The following is a 17165-nucleotide window of genomic DNA, read 5'->3' on the forward strand; positions in this document are numbered from 1 at the left end:
AAATGTTGGCTTTGTTAGCCCAGACCCCGGGGGTCGGAGGACCTGGGTCCTAATCCCTGTTCCGTCCCATGTCTGCTTGTGGGACCTTGCGTAAGTCACTGAATGACAGTCTGCCTCAGTATCCTCATCTGTCAAATGAGAATTAAATAGTCTTAACTGTGGCTCAGTGGAAAGAGCACGGGCTTTGGAGTCAGAGGGCATGGGTTTGAATCCTGGCTCCACCAACTGTCTGCTGTGTGACCTTGGGCAAGTCACTTCTCTGAGCCTCAGTTACCTCATCTGTAAAATGGAGATTAAGACTGAGCCCCACGTGGGACAACCTGATCACCTTGTATCCCCTCCAGTGCTTAGAAAAGTGCTTTGCACATAGCACTTAACAAATGCTATAATTATTATTATTATTATTACATGTGTTATCCCGTCCCTCTTAGACTGAGCCCTGTGTGGAATGGGGACTGCGTCCAACCTGATTATCTTGTATCTATCCCAGAGCTTAGTACAATGCTTAGCACAGAGTAAGCATTTAAGGAATACCAAGGACCTGGGTTTGAATCCTGGCTCCACTGCCTGTCTGCCATGTGACCTTGGGCAAATCACTTAACTTATCTGTGCTTCAGTTACCTCATCTGTAAAATGGGATTAAGACTGTGAGCCCCACATGGGACATTGACTGTATCCAACCTTGTATCTAACCCAGTATACAGTGCCTGGCATATCATAAGCACTTAACAAATACCATAAAAGCAAAACAAACCATAATTATTGTTAGGGGGAAGCACAACATTGAGCCCAGCAAATTAACCCCTAGGAGAAGGCAGGTTCTTTTTACCCTGCCTTTACAGAAAACCCATTTCCAGTGGAAAACCCATCTAGTGGCACCAGGAGAGAGGGACCCTGGGAACTTGCCAATGTCAGGACCATCATGGGATTAACATTTAAACAGGAGCGGACCACTGCTTGTGACCATTTATTTCCATCTGTGATCCTAATCAATCCATTGGTAGAATTTATTGAGCACTCACTGTGTGCAGAGTACACAGGGTAAATAGGCCAGACATTGGGGTGGGGTGAAATGGAGAAACAGCATGGCATAGTGGAGAGATCATGGGCCTGAGAGACAGAAGGACCTGGGTTCTAATCCCAGGTCTACCACCTGTCTGCTGTGTGACCTTGGGCAAATCAATTCACTTGTGTGTGTCTGTTACCTCATCTGTAAAAAGGGGATTAATACTGGGAGCCTCATGTGGGATATGGACTTTGTCCTACCTGATTAACTTGTATCTTCCCCAGAACTTGGTAGAGTGTCTGACACATAGTCGGCACTTAAGAAATGCCATTAAAAAAAAAAAGCGGGCTGGAGGGGAAAGCACTGCCTCATCTTTTCACCACTCGCACCCTCCTGTTTGACGATCTCTGCTTCCACCTCAGTCTCAGCCTTTTTCGGCACTGTAGCACCTACCTATAAGGTCATCAGGCAAAATTTTGGCCTTTATTATACATGCTCTCCCTGAGACCAACAAGATATTCTCACGTGGGGCAATTTCACTGTGCTTACAGAATGTTCAGTCCCACATGCCCCCTGTGGGACCGAAATTGATCTGACTTCATTGTATCTACCCCAGGGCTCAGCACAGTGCTTGGCACATAATAAGTGTTTAACAATCACCACATTTATCTTTTCAGCCTACCTGCAGGCCCAGATAAAGTCTAACAGTCAGAGGCTATATCTTTGAGATAAAGGCCAGATATAGATATTGTGAAATGGGGATTCAGTGCCTGTTCTCCCCCCTACTTAGACTGTGAGCCCTATGTGGGACAGAGACTGTGTCTGACCAGATTATCTTGTATTTTCCTCAGCACTAATTCAAGTGCAGTGTTTGGTACCTAGTAAGCGCTTAACAAAAACCATGACAGTCATTATCATCCTTTTTCTTTTTTTTCTTCTTTTTCTTACTACTATTATTATTATTAAGTTCTTTAGACTACCGAGTTCTGTGGTTCTATGTCCACTGGCACTGTGAAATAGCACTGTTAAAAATGACGCCCAGACCGGCTTTGAACTACTCTCCATAAAATCAGTCCAAACGTAAAGCTACAAAGAGACTAATTGAAATCAGGAAGCCGGGTCATTTTCCAACAAAACAAAGCAGATGGCACTCTCTACCACACTTCTGTCAAACTAGGGAAAAACTGATTAATGCATTTCAATTCCCACACAGTCTTAAAACGATACAACCATAAAGGCTTCACTTGCACTGGGCCGAGTCCTCTAGTTCTTTTCAAAGTTTCCTACTGGGGGAACCCTTGGTTAGTGATGTTCTCCGCTGCTCCAGGAGGATCTTTCCAACAACGAAGAGCAGTGCTTTCCCTTCTGCTTCAGGGGACAGGGGACGCCTTCTTCTGAAAGACAGTAAGAATGGTGATCTAGTTGGCATCCCACCATATTTCCTTGGCCGCCCCTATGAGATAGAGTCCGCAAAGACAATGAGTTGAAACATCTTCTTCCTTCCAGCTTGTAGCTCTCAGCAGGCTTCTGCCTTTGCGGTAAAGGGAATAATGCCCTCAGGCCCTTTTCCTCGGGATTCTCCCCTCCACATACACACACAGATATCCTAAGAGCTCCCCACTCCCTCACTGTGACTGGGGTGAAACAGCGGGGAGAGGAACAGGGATCAGCTTGCCTTAGAGAAGGGGTTAGGGGAGGGAGGGGCAGGTAAAAATTGGACAAGGGAGTCCCCATCAAAAAGGCTTCCTTTGCCTCACATCCATCAATCAATCAATCAATCGTATTTATTGAGCGCTTACTGTGTGCAGAGCACTGTACTAAGCGCTTGGGAAGTACAAGTTGGCAACATGTAGAGACAGTCCCTACCCAACAGTGGGCTCACAGTCTAAAAGATCCATCAGATCCTTGATCTTTGCCAGACCCCACCAAAAGCTTTTCTAGTCTTCATGCTCTTATCAGCGGTGGTGACATCTTTAACTGTTAAGAGGGAAGACACACACATCATAGACACCCAAATACTACGCTGGCAAATTCACACTCTTTGAGAGGACACTTCTTGACTGATGAAAGGTGTAGCGAATAAATCTCCGCGCAACCACTGTGGCTGGGTGATTACGGCGGAGTGAGGCAAGTGTTCGTACCCATGACTGGGTCAGGAACGACTCAAAGACAGTGAGTCATAGATCAGCGAAAGAAGGAAAGGTGGCTGTCTGCATGTTCACCCCAGGATTGGGTGCAAGTGACAAACAGCCCCGGGATCGGGTACAAGTGACAAACAGCCCCGAGCTTCGCTCATTTCTGGGCTGTATTAGGGGCAAGGACCACTGAGCAGCTAACGAGATGGCATTGTGATTTTTCCCTTTTTTGGTTCTCGTGTAACACCCGACCGTGTCGCTTGACACCCGACCATCCCCGTGCGTGCAAAGTCTAGTCCAACCAGCGATTGATACCCTTCTTAGGCAGTTGCGGCCTCCATTTAATCACCCTAGCCCACATGAGAGGAGCGGAGCCCCTTTGAAATGGAGTCACTGATGTCAGCCGCGGACAGCGGCTCAGCCGGATCGGTCCAAGAAAGGGGATTCAGGAGGCCACTGAAGTGCTGTTGCCAGTTCTTTAGAATTCCCTTGTCTACACTGCTGTAGTTTTGTTGGCGGTATGAATCCTGTTAGTAGTAATGGTATTTGTTGAGCCCCACTGGGGCATTCTGCTGAACTAACCATTTAGGCAAAAAGGGAAGAAGCAAAAGACATGTTCCCAGCCTTCAAGTAGCTGACACTCTTACCGTGTATGACAGATATAAACATATTTACAGATAGACCAATCAGAGTTGGGGTCTTAAGGGCTGTACAGAAATCCTTGTGTAGGTTTTCAGTGGGACTAGCCTTTCCTGGCAAAGATGCCCCTAACTTGTCCTACATGCTGCGGGGCAGGTTTCTGAAAGGAGAGGAATGTGGGAAAGTGCAAGGAAGCTTAATGATGCATTGCAGGTTCTGCTGCAAGGCATGTTTTGTTCTTGGAGTCATTCCCATTTACACAGCAGCTCACGAGGCCCTCAGTCCTACTGATTGTCCGGTGGGTACTAACTCACTCTGCAGCTGCGGTTTTGATGTCACCATCCAGTTTCTTGCTGTTTCTTGATTGCATTTCTTCATTTCTCAGGAGTCTGATGTTTAGCCACCTGAATTCCCTGGGTGCCACTAATGGTTGCACCATTAGTGTCCTATCGTGTGGTATCAGGTCAGTACTGTGGCAGAAATGTTTCCTGTCTCAGGTTTGAAGGCCATGCAGAAGCCCCGGGGCCATCCTTTAAGTCATGGTGGCAGCCGAGATGGCTCTCTCCTGGCCACGGGGCAGATTTTGTTGATCATTTCAAACAGATGTTTGCCACCTCACGTTGGGCACCAAGGAAAGAAAATTATAGAATTTTAAAAGCAAGGGCATTGAGCGTCCCAGCACTTGCATACATATGTATATTCAAATATTTATTTCAGCTATTGAGTCCTGAAAAATATGTTATCTGCACCTAGGAAGCAGCAAGGCCTTGTGGAAAGAGCCTGGGCCTGGGAATCAGAGGACCTGGGTTCTAATCCTGGCTCCACCACTTGTCTGGAGTGTGACCTCGGGCAAGTCACTTAACTTCTCTGGGCCTCAGTTCACTCATCTGTAAAAATGTGAATTAAATCCTCCTCTCTCTGACTTAGCCTTTGAGCCCTATATTGGACAGGGATTGCATCCAACTTGATTATCTTGTATCAACTTCAGTGCTTAGTACAGGGCCTCGCACATAGTAAGTGTTCAACAAATACCATAAAAATTGTTTTAAAATCTGCTAAATATTTGTTTTTCCTCCTGCTCCCAGTATTTACAAATGACATAAGTTTGCCTGGCCTACCCATTAAATAGATAAATCCCTCTAGGAACCCAATCTTTGGCTTATGGCATCCTTTCCCAAGAACTTAGGAAAGTGCTCTGCACACAATAGGTGCTCAATAAATATCATAGGTGATAATAAGGATTATGGTATTTGCAAAGGCAAATACAAAAGCAGTTTGTAAGGTCTATTTATTCTGCCATGCTTATTGGTGAGTGAGCATGAGTGAATCTCCAAATTAGGCAATGACAAGTAGAGGAAATGGGAATTTTTATAGAATCAAGCCACCTATATAAAATGTTCTACTCCAGATAACACAAATACACTCTGTTAGATTTTGAAGAGTGAATATTAACTTTACCCCCATGATCATTGTTATACATTTATATAGCTATATATAGAGATTTACATATATATAGGTCACTGGAGCCTCTAGATAGCTTACAAACAGATAATATCAGGAAGGGATGTTGAGCAGAATGTCAATTCGGAGCAAAGAGGGAAAAAAAAGGCGGGCAGAGTAAAGGAGAATTTAAAGGAAGCAACTCTCGCGTCCCATTCTGCCTAACTCCCTGCTGCCATGCCAACCACATTTTGAAAGTAGCTTCTGCAGTGAAACTGAAACGCGCTCTCCCAGCCCCCTGCCCCCCTCAGACCCCAATGAGGCCTGAATTTAAAACTAGTGTGAATTGTCTCCTCCCAGGAAAATGCTCTTTTTCAAAACAGAGATGCTGGGAATACAAAATGAGATGTGTGTCCCATCAGCTGCATCTGTGAAAGCCCCTTGCGCCCAGGGAAAACGGCTATTGCTGAGGGATAGTGGGTTCTTGGAAGCCCTTCTCCCACCCTCACGCCTCACTCCACGAGGCCCCATGATCTATGAACCACCTCTCCCACCCAGGGTGGGCCAAGTACCATGGTTAGTTGTGATCCATGCCCTAGCTATGAGCACAGAGTAACAGCAGACTTGCTGGCTTTGCTTGAATGGACCAAAGGCAGCAATCAATCAGTGGGGGTGATTGAGTGCTTCCTGCAAGCAGAGAACTGAACTAAATGCTTAGGAGACTACAGTGCAATAGAGCTAGTAGATATGATCGCTGCCCACAACAAGCTTACAGTCTAAGCACGAACCCCGAGCTCTGATTATCCATTTTGGAATTTGGGTGTCCAAAGGGATCAGATCTGTAGTTGGGAGCAGGCAAGTCTGCTGACACATGGAATTTCAACCTTTTGATCGGTTGAATTGGAAGGATGATTGATTTACGCTAAAAAGCCTTGCCTTCACGGGAGACGCTACCGGAGCATCAGCTTGCTGGGGTTTGGGGGACTAAAAGCGGTAAGCTTCCAATCCATTTACCAAGATCAGCGCTTCTGGCTCATTGAATAGCACAGCTATTCTCATATTCTCTCCTCACAATCAGCTCACTCCCTCCTCTGCTACCTCACTGATCTCTTATTGCAGCCCAGCTTGCACACTTTGCTTCTCTAGTACCAACTTCCCTCTATCTATTCTATCTAGCCGCTGATCCCTATCCCATGCCCTCCCTCTAGCCTGGAACTCCCTTCCCGTCCAGACCACCACCTCTCCTCCTTCAAAGCCTCATTAAAGGCACCTCTGTTCCGGAAGGACTTCCCGATTAAATCCTCTTCTCCAGCTCCCTCTCCCTTCTGTGTCACTTATGCACTCGAATATGTGAACTGTGGGTATTTGATAATTTGCCCCTCCCTCAGCCCCACAGCACTTAGGTATATACCCATAAATTATTTATATATAGGTTAATGTCTGTCTCCCCCTCTAGATTGTAAGCTTCTTGTGGGCAGGGAACTTGTCTACCAACTCTGTGGTACTCTCCCAAGCGCTCAACAGGAGCATATTCAAGCACTTAGTACAGTGCTCTGCACACAATACGTGCTCAATAAATACGATTGAATGAAAAGCACTTGGTACAGTGATCTACACACAGTAAGCACTCAGAGAAGTGAAGTGACTTGCCCAACATGACACAGCAGATGAGTGGTGGAGCAGGATTAGAACCCATGTCCTCTGACTCCCAAGCCCATGATCTTGCCACTAGGCCATGCTGCTTCCTGCCACAATTTCAAACATCTTTTACAAAAGGAAGCAAACTTTTTTTCCCATGCAAAAGCGCTCATAAAGCACCAGGTGGTTTTGAATAACGGCCACACATTTTCCAAAAGTGCCAGAGCTCTTTCCTAAATCTTTGCAACTCGATCATGTTGCGGACTGTGATTTGGAGGGGCCTGTTGATTTCTATAATTAAGTTACTAAGCTGGCAGCCTGCTTCCTCACTGCCAAACCGGGCAGCAGCCATTTCAAGAGGAGGGGGCACGGCACGCAACTCCAGAGCTCGACACAGCCGCTGATTTCCGCCTCTCTAAATTAAGGCCAGGCAGGCAGCGGGACTGATTCACCGTAAAATGATTCAGCTGGAGAGCACCACCAACCAGCAAACGCTGCTCTTCTTGCACTCGTGTCCATATCAGAGAAGCAGCCCTAATGGAAAGAGCAGAGGCCTGAAAGTCAGAGGATCTGGGTTCTAATTTCAGCGCTGCCACTCATCTGCTGTGTGACTTTGGGCAAGTAACTTCATTTTTCTGGGTCTCAGTTGCCTTAACTGTAAAATAGGGATTCAATACCTGTTCTCGCTCCTCCTTAGACTGTGAGTCCTATGTGGGTCAGGGATTGTGTCCAGACTAATCAGGTGGTATACACCTGTACTTAGAACCGTGCTTGACACACGAAAAGGCTTAAGAAATAAGACACCAAAGAATCTGCAGATTCTCTTGGGGGTATGATTTTTACAATGATGTTTGCAATGATGGGTTGCCAACTTGTACTTCCCAAGCGCTTAGTACAGTGCTCTGCACACAGTAAGCGCTCAATAAATACGATTGATGAGGAGGAGGAGGAGGAGGAAAAGAGCAAGAAAAACGACAAGAAACCCTATGTAGCAGTCAGACACGTTCTCCTCGTCGGTCCCCACATCCTCCCACCCTTCAATCCCGAAGGAGACTCTGGTATTCCTGATCACAATCTGGAATGGAGACAGTCAGCATCTCCAACTGCTGACCCAGGAGGGTCAAGACTCTGACAACGTGCTTGGGCCAGGAAGCCAGGGGCTTGCTCTGGGGCTAGCCCAGCAGGCTACCTTTGAGGATCTTTGAGAGCTGCTTCAGATGTACCCATTGTTGGGTAGGGACCGTCTCTATATGTTGCCAACTTGTACTTCCCAAGCACTTAGTACAGTGCTCTGCGCACAGTAAGTGCTCAATAAATACGATTGAATGAATGAATGAATGTCTGCTGCTTGCCTCTTTGGTGACTCCACTCAGGAACCCAGAGCCACGGCTCCCAGGACCACAGAAGGGTTTGGACCTGTGACTTGGGCAAGTCACTTCACTTCTCTGGGCCTCAGTTATCTGTAAAATGGGGATTGAGTCTGTGAGTCCCATGTGGGACAGGGACTGTGTCCAATCTAATTTGCTTGTATCCATCCCAGCACCTAGTAGCACTTAACACAGTAAGCACTGAACAAATACCACAATTATTATTAATATTTGGAATTAAGTTGGAGGGAAAGAATGATACCTAAGAGCCCATGTAGGCTCCTTCTGGTATTGCCCTCCTGGTGCGGTCTCCCTCTTTCTTATCCTCTCTCTATTCAACCACTACACCCCAGCTCACACCTGGTGCTCATCCCAAGTTATCCTACTCACTATAATTCCATGCACAGTGCTCCCTGTGGCAGCGGAAGGATGGGGAGTCAGGATGCTCTTTCCAACACTGGGCTTGATACTGACGCCAACACAAGTGGGGAGAAGGGGGGGTGAAGTTTGGTGTGGCTTGGGGAGGGGAAGGGGGTGTCACACCTACTAAAATAAAACACCTTCTGAGCCCGGATTGGATTCAGCACAAAAAAGCAGCATGGCCTAGATGCAAGAGCAGGGGCTTGGGAGTCAGAGGCCATGGGTTCTAATCCCAGCTCTGCTACTTGTCAGCTGTGTGACCTTGGGCAAGTCACTTAACTTCTCTGTGCCTCAGTTACCTCAACTGTAAAATGGGGATTAAGAATGTGGGATATGAACTGCATCCAAACAGACTACCTTGTATCTACTCCAGTGCTTAGAACTGATCTCGGCACATAGTAAGCGCTTAACAAATACCATACAGTGATTAATAATAATAATAATAATAATAGCAACGATTATGGTATTTGTTAACAAATACCATACAGTGATTAATAATAATAATAATAACAACGATTATGGTATTTATTAACAAATACCATACAGTGATTAATAATAATAATAACAACGATTATGGTATTTGTTAAGTGCTTACTATGTGCCAAGCTCAGTTCTAAGCACTGGAGTAGATACAAGGTAGTCTGTTTGGATGCAGTTCATATCCCACAAATACAATAATCATTATTATTATTATTAATGCCAGAGCTGCCACTTGTCTGCACTGTGACCTTGGGGAAGTCATTTCACTTCCTATGCCTCAATTATCTCATCTGTAAAATAGGGATTAAGACTGTGAGCCCCATGTGGGACATGGACCGTTTCCAAGCTGATTAGCTTGTATCTATCCCAGCACTTAGTACAGCGTCTGACATATGATAAACACTGAGCAAAACCTTGAAAAAAAAGAAAAGAAAAAAGCAATTCCTCAAACTATCTCCAGCATGTGTGCCTTCAAAGTTCTTTCTCCCATCTGGCTCTCTTCTCTTGGTACAACACGACATTGTTCCTGGATATTGTCGGCGATTCCACTTCACTCGCTTCCACTGCTGGTTACCGGCTGAACTATCACTAGGCTGATGCACTAATAGTGGTATTTATTAAGCGCTTACTATGTGCCAAGCACTGTACTAAGCGCTGGGCTGGATAGAAGATAATCAGGCCATACAGAGTCCCTGCCCCATTTGGGGTTTACACTCTAAGTAAGAGCAAGTAGGATTTAATTCCCATTTTGCAGATGAGTAAATGGAGGCCCAGAGAAGTTTAAGTGATTTCTCATGGTTCACACCTCAAGTAAGTGGTGGAGTCGGGATTAGAATCCAGGTCCTCAGACTTCCAAATCTGTGCTCTTTCCACTAAGCCATGCTGCTTCTCTAGAGAGTTGGGGTTTTGGTTCCTGAGCAGGATTGCCAATTGCTGAGACTGTATTTTTACAAACAGTAAGAGTGAAAACAATTGAGTTTTCAAACTTTTCTACTGACAAGTCAAAAGCAGGTGCTTTTACGTGCTTCGTGGACATGACCAATTTTAGTGCATAGTTTCTGGAGCATGGCAATTCCCTCCAAAGCTGGCTTGGAGCAGGCTAAGTGGACACCCCCCCCGTTCATATTCTGGTTAGAAATGGAACTATCTATTGGAAATAAAAATCTGCTCCCCAAGCTACACTCACCACGTGTAGATGCAGCCATGGCCTCCCTGGGTTTTTCAGTTAAAGCCAATTTCCCAAAGACATTGTGATCACATAGTGGTGACCTTTTGTTTTCAGTGCCTCCTTCTAACCTTTGTTCAGACCAGTGGATCTGAAGAGCTATTGACTGCTTTCCCTTCAGACCTCTTTCTGGAAGCGTTCGCAAAGTCTCCTACTATGGTGTGTTTCAGCCTCTCACCTGATAGATGTAGAAGCACCTAAACTTGTCTCTTCCAGTTTAACTAAGGGTCAATCACCTAGAGATCAGCCTCTCTGCCACAACAGTAAGCTGCTTTTGTTTTTCCTTAGGATCCAATGCTTTTAATGTTTCCTCCATATGGCTGTTTATTTTGGTGGGGGAGCGGCGGGGAGGAAGTGCTGGTTGTCTGAACAGATGAGCAAGGGAAGGACAATGTTGCACCAGAGGACGATAATTACAAAATATTCCAATTGTTGCCTAGCAAATAGAGCAGGGATGCATGAGAAGAGGTCGGCAGCCTTTTTCAAGGAGATTGTAGGTTCATGCACCACCACCCTTAATCCATTCCCCAAATCTACTTGGCCCCCCTTCAGGAAATGGCCTGAACCGGCTAACCGGGAGTTTGGCTCGGAAACGGACTCAGTGAAATAAGCCTCAAGGCCTGGATGGTGGATTAAGGCGTGCCGGCTCTGCAAAGTTCCTCTAGGCAGCCCACCCTAAATCTCGCTCCCCAGGCTCCTGCCCATAAGGTGTCCACTGAAGACTTTAAGAATGCCTTGCTCACTGTAGACCTCTTGGTAGATTTCTTGAGGCTTTCCCATCACACATAGCAACGGGGCAGAGGCAAAGTGGAAGCAACAGCCATGATGGAGGGGAATAGAAGGGAGAGGGGTTTCGGGGTGGTCACTGGACGCAGAATGCACCAGATGCGGAACAGTAGCAGCAAGAGATTTGCACTGAGTCTGCTTCAGTCCAGAAAGAACAATCTGGCCCTCTCTGGAACTACTCAAGAAGAAACTTCCTCTTTTAGGTTCCCCACGTCAAGGATCACTCGGTTTTAGAGTGGGCAGAGGCACCGTTCCCATGATGGCCCCTCAGGAAGACAGAACAGATAGCTAGCTATCTGCTGTCAGGGCTGCTACCGCAAAACCAATCTGACTTTATGGACCGACATCCTCCCCTTTGGCAAATTCTCCAAAGATGGACCGTTTTCGAGGTGGTTTATCAAAGCTGGGATTTGAACCCATGACCTCTGACTCCAAAGCCCATGCTCTTTCCACTGAGCCACGCTGCCTGCCTCTCTGTACATAAGTACAGATTTATTACTCTACTTGTACATATTTACTATTCTATTTATTTTGTTAATGATGTGCATTTATCCAGTGCTTAGAACAGTGCACACAGTAAGCGCTTAATAATCGCTATCATTGTTATTTGGCTTTAATTCTATTTATTCTGACAACTTGACACCTGTCCACATGTTTTGTTTTGTTGTCTGTCTCCCCCTTCTAGACTGTGAGCCCATTGTTGGGTAGGGACCATCTCTATATGTCGCCAACTTGTACTTCCCAAGCGCTTAGTACAGTGCTCTGCACACAGTAAGCGCTCAATAAATGTGATTGAATGAATGAATGAATGAATGAAAAGCCGCAATTCTCTTTCTCAAGTGTCCTAAGATCGAAATCGGCAATGCTAGCGAAGAGGAAGGCTGTGGCGCTGAGGGAGGGGTGAATGTCAAATGTACAAAGGGTACAGATCCAAGTATGGTTATTATTATTTCTCCCAAATGGCAAGGGCAGCACCAGTCGCACAATCAATGGTATTTACTGAGTGTTTACTTCCTGCAGAGCACTATACTAAGCTCTTGGGAGAGTATAATACAATACAATGCCTCCTCACAAGGAGCTTACAGTCCAGAGGGGGAGACAGACATTAAAATAAATTATAGATATCATTCAATCAATCATATTTATTGAGCACTTATTCATTTATTCAATCGCATTTATTGAGCCCTTACTGTGTACAGAGCACTGTACTAAGCGCTTGGGAAGTACAAGTCGGCAACATATAGAAACGGTCCCGTACTGTGTGCAGCACCCCATACTAAGTGTTTGAGAGAGTACAATATAACAATATAGCAGAGTTGGTAGAGTGGTAGCTTATAGTCTAGAAGGGAAGACAGACAATAATATAAATAAATAAATTACAGATAAGTACAAAGTGCTAATGGGCCGAGAGTGGTGACTAAAGGGAGCAAGCAAATCAGGGTGACGCAGAAGGAAGAGGAACAAGAGGAAATAAGGGGTTAGGGAAGGCCTCTTGGAGGAGATGTACCTTCAATTAGCATTTGAAGGTGGGGAGAGTAATTATTTGATATGAAGAGGGAGGGCATTCCAGGCCAGAAGCAGGACATGGGTGAGAGGTCGGCTGCGAGATAGACGAGACGGAGGCACAGTAAGTAGATTGGCATTAGAGGAACAAAGGGTGCAAGCTGAGAAGTAGTTTTTAGGAGAGCAGGGAGGTGAGGTAGGGGGGACAAGGTGATGGAGTGCTTTAAAGCCAATGGTAAGGAGATTCTGTTTGTTGTGGAGGTGCACAGGCTGGAGGTTCTTGAGGTGTGAGGAAACAGGGACTGAACGTTGTTGTCGAAAAATGATCCAGGCAGCAGAGTGAAGTATGGATTGGAGTGGAGAGAGATAGCAGGCAGGGAGGTCAGCAAGGAGGCTGATATAGCAATCAAGGCGCTATAGGATAAGTGCTTGGATTAACGTGATAGCAGTTTGGATGGAGAGGAAAGGGTGGATTTTAGCGATGTTGTGAAGGTGGAACAGACAGGATTTAGGGGTAGATTGAATATGTGGGTTGAATTCATTCATTCATTCAATCGTATTTATTGAGCGCTTACTGGAAGCAGCGTGGCTCAGTGGGAAGAGCACGGGCTTTGGAGTCAGAGGTCATGGCTCCGCCAACTTCCGGCTCCACCAACTGTCAGCTGTGTGACTTTGGGCAAGTCAGTTAACTTCTCTGTGCCTCAGTTATCTCATCTGTAAAATGGGGATTAAAACTGTGAGCCCCCCGTGGGACAACCTGATCACCTTGTAACCTCCCCAGCGCTTAGAACAGTGCTTTGCACATAGTAAGCGCTTAACAAATACCATCATTATTATTATTATTACTGTGTGCAGAGCACTGTACTAAGCGCTTGGGAAGTACAAGTTGGCAACATATATGACATAGAGATGAGTCAAGGGTGCCCATTCCAAGTTGTAGACAGGAAAGATGGTGGTGTAGGAAAATCAGGGAGAGGATAGGGTTTGGGTGTGAAGGTAAGGAGTTCTGTTTTGGATATGTGAAAAGTTTGAGGTGTCGGCGGGACATCCAAGTGGAGATGTCTTGAAGGCAGGAGGAAATGCAAGTGCTTAGTACAGTGCTCTGCACACAGTAAGCACTCAGTAAATATGATTGATTGAATGAATAAAATGTAAAACTGCAGAGAGGGTGAGAGATGAGGGCTATTTAGTGTAGATTTGGGAATCACCTTCTCACTGTACCTCAATCTTGTCTATCTCACTGCCATCCCCTCGCCCGTGTCCTGCCTCTCACCTGGAATGCCCTCCCACCTCATGTCTGACAGAAAAGTACTCTCTCCCTCTTCAAAGCCTTATTGAAGGAACATCTATCTCCTCCAAGAGGCCTTCCCCCACTTAGCCCTCCTTTTCTCTTCTCCTCCCTTCTGCATAGCCCTGACTTGCTCCTTTCATTCATCCCCCTTTCTAACCCCACCTTCTTTCTTCAGCCACCTTGCCCCACCCCACTTTTGATTCAACACTGCCTCTGCACTGAACATGCTTCCTTACTGTAATAAACACTGCAGTCACCTACCCTTCGTTTTCTCATGGCCTTCTCTTCTCCTGCCTCCCCCTTAAAAACAACAACAACAAAAAAACCCTGTAAAAATCTCTCTTTCGCTGTTGGCCCAAGCTCTTTGATGTGATTTTTTAGCTCCCTAGGGTGGATGAAATCTCAGGTAACCCTCCTCTAAACAAACCCTGGGTCCCAGTTTATTTTTGTTGGCTGTCCTGGAGTTAACTCTCTCTTCTTCTAACCTGATGAACTGACCGAACTAGACAAGGAAAGTCTTTAATTTCGTCCATTCTTTTTGTTTGTTTTGGTGGTCTAATCCATCTGCTTTGGAAGTAAAAATTCAGGCTTCCTTCTGCACTCAGCATAAGTACTTAAGAAGAATTTGAAATCTGGGTAATAAACTGGGAAGCAGCATGGACTAATGGATAAAACCTGGGCCCAGAAGCCGGAGGACATGGGTTCTAATCCCAGCTCTCCTCCTTGCCTGCTGTGTGACCTTGGACAAGTCACTTAACTTATCTGGGCTTCAATTTCCATAGTTGTAAAATAGGGATTCAGTACCTGTTCTCCATCCTTAGACTGTGAGCCCCATGTGGGTCAGGGACTGTGTCCAACCTGACTTGTATCTACTCCAGAGCTCTGAACAGTGTTTGATGCATAGTAAGCACTCAATAACTACTATAAAAAAAAGTAACTGGGGAACCTCTGGAGGAAGGAATAGGGGCTCAGATCATCACCTATCCATCAATCAACCAATCAATGGCTGGATCTACAGGGGGCAAACCTAAGGTAAGTAGAAAGAATTTCACCTCCTACCTGCATCTATCTGCCTGCATTAACAATGCCTCAGTCACTGGCCAGCTAATAGAAGAAGAATTTGTTTGGTTTGGGAAATTAGTTCTTTCCGTTCCGATTCAACACGCTGAATTGGAGGTCTTTCAGGCAGGGTATTTTTCTGTGAGACTGTGAGGCCTTATGCCGGCCTCCCACTTATCCCAGATAAAAGTCAACACTCACCTACTGCTAGCAACTCCCTGGGATATTTATTGCCATCCTGTCCTTTTGGGCCTGGCTCAGGACTTCTGGTTCCATCAGAGGGTAGCTCAGGAGAACAGGAAGGAAAAGGTAGAAAATACCATCTCTCCCTTAGGCGATGAGACTGAGAGGCAGCGCTCTTGATGTATTCTCCCTGAAGTCAGGAAACACATCTACCAACTCTATTGTTTTGTACTCTCCCAAGTGCTTAGTACAGTGCTTGTTTGTAATGTACTCTCCCAAATGCTTAGTACAGTGTACTGCATGTAGTAAACACACAATAAATACCATTGATGATGATGATGATGATGATGCTCTGCACACAGGAAGTGCTCAATAGATATCATCGATTGATTGATGGATCCACTAACATCTGTCCTTAAATACATCATTGGAGGCAGAGCCTGGCCTAGTGGCTTGAGTGCGAGGCTGGGAGTCAGGAGATTTGGATTCTAATCCCAGCTCCACTGCCTTGGACAAGTCACTGTTCCTCATCTGTAAAATGGAGATGAGATCCATGTTCTCCTCTCCTAGACAGTGAGCTCCGTGTGGGGCAGGGACTGTGTCTGATCAATTATATCTACCTCAGCAGTTGGAGCATAGAAAGTGCTTAATAAACACCAGCCTTATTATTATTATTATTACTTTCATTACAATTATTATTTTCATCTTGTTGACACAGCCCAGTTCTCACTAAAGAAAGGTCGATGTTGATTGCAGTATTTTTACGTAAATTAGATCCTTTCTCAAAAACAACATCTGCCCCAGGGCCAGCCCAACCAATCATTTATTAAACACTCCGAGTGAGGCACTGATCAGCAGTGAGGAGATTTCAGAGTGGACACAAACATGGTCTCTGCCCCGAGGAGCTCAGCGTTCTAATGCAAAACAAAAGTTCATGTCAACGAGCCATTTTTAAATCTTCCCGAAGGAAGTGGGTAGCACCAAGCCCCAGTTTTTGAAAGTTAAAGAAACTCTAAGGTGGTGAGGCCGGAGCAGGAGAGAGAAAAGGAGTAGAAAGAGTCTCTGACATTCAGCTATAGTTTCAAAGGATCAGCAGGAAAAGATGGGAACTGCTGATCTTGGCCACAGGAGGCTGGTTTACATTTAGAATGTTTCTGAGGTGCCAATTGGCTAAAATCTCTCAAAATCTCAACTGCCCAAACGGATCACTTACCTTCAAATAACTAATCCAAATCACTCCCTACAATCTGGAGGTGACAATTAATTCTGGACAAGAGTAAACCGAATCTTAATTAGTGCCAGCACACGTTCTCAGGTCCTTGGAAAGAAGATGACAGAAAATTTCATTTGCCCAAGCCAGGTGGACAGGAAAGAGAACAGAGAAATTAGGAGACAGATCATGTGAGCCATTCTGTTCTCTTTCATTGATGGAGTTGAGGATAGAGTGAACAAAAAAGCAAGTTTGGGAAATGGTCTTAGGACAACATCTCAGTGCCAAAGACATCATAGAAAATCCAACTTTTTCTAATGCAACCTCCAGGGTTTCTCCAGAAGGCAAACTGTGGTTTGCAGAAAGCAGCCTGTCTCTGCTGAGTTGTGTAGAAAGAACCACAGAAAAAAAAAAAGGAGTTTCAGTTATAGTACTTACTGTACAATTCTTGTAAACGAAAGCAAAGGCAGGCTTATCCCTGAATTCACAGATTTGCCCACTTCCAGTGGTAAACACCGTCTGGCCTCTTGATCCCGAGATGACCCCTCAACATCCAAGTAATACTCAAATCATATGCTCTCTCTCCTGCTGTGGGGTCATAAGGTTGTGAAGGAGACCTGCTGGCAACCTCCTGTCTGTGCGTTATAGATAATTCTACAAATCCAAGGAGAGCTTAGCTGGGAAGGCGTTAACATGTGGCTCGATTTCACGTGGCTTGTTGACCATCAAATCCTTAAGCTGTGGGGTACTGAAGAAGGAATGGTTGAATTGAAAAATGTGTCA

This window comes from Tachyglossus aculeatus, chromosome 17 (genome assembly GCF_015852505.1).
Source record: "Tachyglossus aculeatus isolate mTacAcu1 chromosome 17, mTacAcu1.pri, whole genome shotgun sequence".
In the NCBI taxonomy this organism is placed as follows: domain Eukaryota; kingdom Metazoa; phylum Chordata; class Mammalia; order Monotremata; family Tachyglossidae; genus Tachyglossus; species Tachyglossus aculeatus.